Source organism: Limulus polyphemus, unplaced genomic scaffold (assembly GCF_000517525.1).
Source record: "Limulus polyphemus unplaced genomic scaffold, Limulus_polyphemus-2.1.2 Scaffold1165, whole genome shotgun sequence".
Taxonomy (NCBI): domain Eukaryota; kingdom Metazoa; phylum Arthropoda; class Merostomata; order Xiphosura; family Limulidae; genus Limulus; species Limulus polyphemus.
In genome coordinates, this window is record NW_013666775.1 from 125,520 (window position 1) to 129,487 (window position 3,968).

The window sequence follows — 3,968 nt, forward strand, 5'->3', positions numbered from 1 at the left end:
TATTGTTGCAAAACTATCAAAATATATTTACTACGACAAAGAAGTCCATAACATAAAAAAATGGCATAAATTTCTATTTGGAGACTATTTTCTTTTTTTTTTTCTAAGTGAAATCCCCAAAACTCAATATTGTGCTTCGCAACGACAATTTTGAGATTGAACAGTTCCAAAGTATGTTATAAAGCAATGTTATGAACTTATATTTAAAATGCATCTGAGGTTGTTCTTTTTCTAGAAATCACAACCAGAATATAACATGTTTATCTTATGTTGTTGGTTTAGTTATATTTTACTCAAAAAATGAATGTTTTAATTTTTATCAATAATTAAATATTAGTGTTGTAGAAATGCATATGTCAAACATAGTTGCAATATGGGCCATCCTCGTTTTACCCATAAATTCTAGCGTTATAATATATATAAAAAAAGTTTATTGTAAATTGTGTATTTTTTTTTTATTTGTATCACTAAGACATTCAAACCTAATTAACGAAGAGAGGTATTATATTGCCTTTCTTTCATTCTGCATGTATTTCCAAATTTTTGTAATGTATTTCACGATAGATAATACTCTAAATATAAGAAGCTTTGCTCAAACATTTGATATTAAACAATAATATGTCAGCTTGCGCCTATTTCTCTCTCTACTTAAAGACCGAGTTTTACTGAAAAATGTGAAAGGACAAACAGATACACATATAAAAGTATGGTAACATTTATCGTTGGAAAGTTTTGAATTTTATATAACACAAAGGTTATGAGTGTGATATCAAACGCATTGTGGAATTATGATATGATTTCCGGATCGATATAGTATTTTATTTTAGGTTGTGTTTTTTTCTTCGTGAACTCATTCATACAAGTATAATAAAAAAATAAATTTATAAAGATAAGTAGGGATCGATATATGTATGTAACCTAACTAGCTATAGTAATATAGAAAGTTTTAATGCTACAAAAAGTATTGAAACAAGAATGTAAAAACTACCAAAACTGAGTTACTTAAAATATAACAGATTTATCCCTACTTTGGCACATTACTGTAATTATGTTATAATAAATAATAAACATTTTAAGTAGTTCAGTTTTTGTAGTTTGACTTTCTTGTTTTAACACTTTTTGTAGCATTAACAATTTCTATATTACTACAGCTAGCTAGGTCACATATATATCAATCCTTACTTGTATTCACAAAATTTAATTTTTCTTCTTATATTTATTTGTTTCATTTTTACTAGCTATATTTTTGGGCGCCAGCAATACCAAGCGTGGGAAGCGCATATACCCGATTAGATTTTATTACTTATTAGAATCTGTACCAACCTCTACTCAAATCTTATTATATGCCCAAAGTAGCGAATCGTCCGTTTCGTACACACTTACATATTAGTGTCCTTTACGGTACAAGAAAAGAATCACTGGGGCCACATGCGGAACAGTTTTGTGAAAGTATTAGAGCGATAAGGTTCGACATTTTTTTTCTGTATGGTTATCTGGAAAAGTCGCATATTTACTTACTTAGATGAAAATTCGTTGAAGTAGTGAAATTTTTATTCACTCCATAAACACGTATATATTATAATATCTATTTAAGCGGCTTTATAAATAAGTACAATAAAATTGGTCAGCCAATACTGTCAAATAATTATTGTTAATCTTCAGACATTTTTAATATGGTTATAAAAGGGCGAGCTTTATGATCGCCATTTGGTTTCATCATGATCCATGCTATTAAAAAAGTACTACCGTACATAATGACATTCCCCCCCAGTGCCACAGCGACATATCTGCGTACTTAAAACGCTAAAAATCTGGTTTCGATTCCCGTGATGGGCAGAGCACAGATAGCCCATCGTATAGCTTTGTGCTTAACTTCAAACAACAAATTAATGACATCAAGATACGTGCTGCAGTTTTGGATTCTATAATTTGTAACTTCTCACGAAGTAAAGCTAAACGTATAGCTTTTTTTTTCAAAAATATTTAATTACTGATTCGGACGTGATTCGAACACGCAACCTTCTGATCTGGAGTCAGACGCGCTACCATTGCGCCACCGAACCCGTTGGTTATAAAGATTGAGGATATTATAAATGCAATTTATTTCTATTTCTCCCTAATCAATAGGATGGCGGTTAGAGAGCAGAAAATATATGACATTACAACTTTATCCACGAAGACAGATACCTGGGATTAATTCAATCACTGAAGCTGTCAATTAACGAACAGAGAGAAACAAGAAAATAGTACATTACCTCATTATATGCTAGTTACATAATTTGCTTTGTAAAAGTTAATAACAGTGTCATTTAACTAAAATCGCTAAAACAAACGAGCGCATGTCGGACAGTTACGGTACAAAAACTTACGGTAATGTGCTCATAATATTATATGTCCTCTCTTTGTCCTTTTTGCCACATCGAGTGCTTGTTTAGCTAGTAACTATAGGTTAGAAGGCCTCAAAGTGGATAATTTCATATAATACGTTTTTCGGTAAAGATAGGCTAAAAAGCCCTCATTATGTTTAATTTAATACGATACGTTGTTTTGCGAGCATAGGTTAGCAGGCCCTTAAATGTATAGTTTCATATATCATAATTAGTTTTGTAGGTGCTTATGTGAATTGTCTGAAATGAAAGTGCTCAGTAAGGATAGGTTAGTAAGTCTCTAAGTGTCTACTTATGTCGATATGATGCGATGTCTAGTTAGGATAGGTTAAAAAAGCCCTAAATGCATAGTGTAATACGATACGGTTTTTTATCATTATTCAAAATATTTTCTTTAAGGAACGAATAAAAGTGAGGGTGTTTTTTCTAGAAAAATTCACAACAATAATTTCTCAGAGTATATTATGAGGAAACAGAAGAGATGGTTTAAACCATACTTAGAAGGTTAATTTATTGTTGCAACGAAGAAAAATTATGAATTTTAATATATCAATTAGTAAAACACTGGTCCTCAGTTATATATTTGCCGAGAGCTACTTACTTATGATGATCTGTATGCTAGAGGTCAAAAGGGTTGGGTGGAAATATTGATGTAGTAGGTGAACAATTTGGTTTAATAACGAATGTATGACTGCGATTTGGAAAGTAAATCCAGTTTTTCAAAAGCTGGTTTATTACATATTTAACAATATTAAACGGATCGCTAACTGGTGACCAGGGCTGTAAAGGTTTGTTTCCTGTAACGAAAAGAGGTGTATAGATATTAGCACGTGCTAGCGAGTAACAATAACATCTATAAATGAAATATGTATTATGTTTTTAAATATAAATATTTGACACAATATTTAGTTAATCAGGAAACTGAGATACTCGATGATTTTTTGATATTGTTTGAAAATTTTCTAGCTTATACCTACAGTACCTGGAAGATCGCGCTAACATTTAGAGAAGTAGTTAATAATGGCTGATCCGAAAAGTGGCTCATCGCCATACTATTTACATTGTGATGATGGTACGCTTCGAAAAAAAAAGGCATATAGATTTATGACCTAAAAACTAAAAATCAGAATATAATGTTATCTTCAATACATTTGTATATGTTAGATGTATTAATGCGTGTAATAAAATTTTACAGTTATGGTACTTTGGTACACTGGTAAGTACACTGGTATTCTATTGTTACAACATTTTCTGAGGTAATAAAAATCAGTTTTAAGCCTAGTTTAATATTCAGTTCACCACATGTCACTCAGTTGTGCTGATTTCTTGGAATTCCACTCCTCAAGGACAAATCTAATAAAAACAAAACTAGGTTTCTTCCAGTGGTACAATTTATAAGGTGCATACACCGGTACATATAACATTGTCGCTACAACACCCCCTCTAACGAATTGTACCAAGACATCGAAGTTAACGTCATGAAAGGATGACATATATGCTCTTTAACTATCATTTTATTTTATTTATTGCAAAGTAGAAGCCCCAAAATCTCTAAAATGGAGCTTGGCAACGAGAATTTTC

The 3,968-nt window shown here is 31.2% G+C and overlaps 1 protein-coding gene and 1 non-coding gene across 2 annotated transcripts in view; one reads left to right on the forward strand and one right to left on the reverse strand.

Annotated features, from left to right (window-relative positions):
* The window catches only part of LOC106462430 (bestrophin-4-like), a 72,679-nt gene that overhangs the window by 40,435 nt on the left and 28,276 nt on the right, over window positions 1-3,968 (forward strand). The window lies entirely within an intron of this gene.
* Window positions 1,992-2,063, reverse strand: Trnaw-cca. The gene has a single exon. It is a non-coding gene; the product is annotated as a tRNA-Trp (tRNA).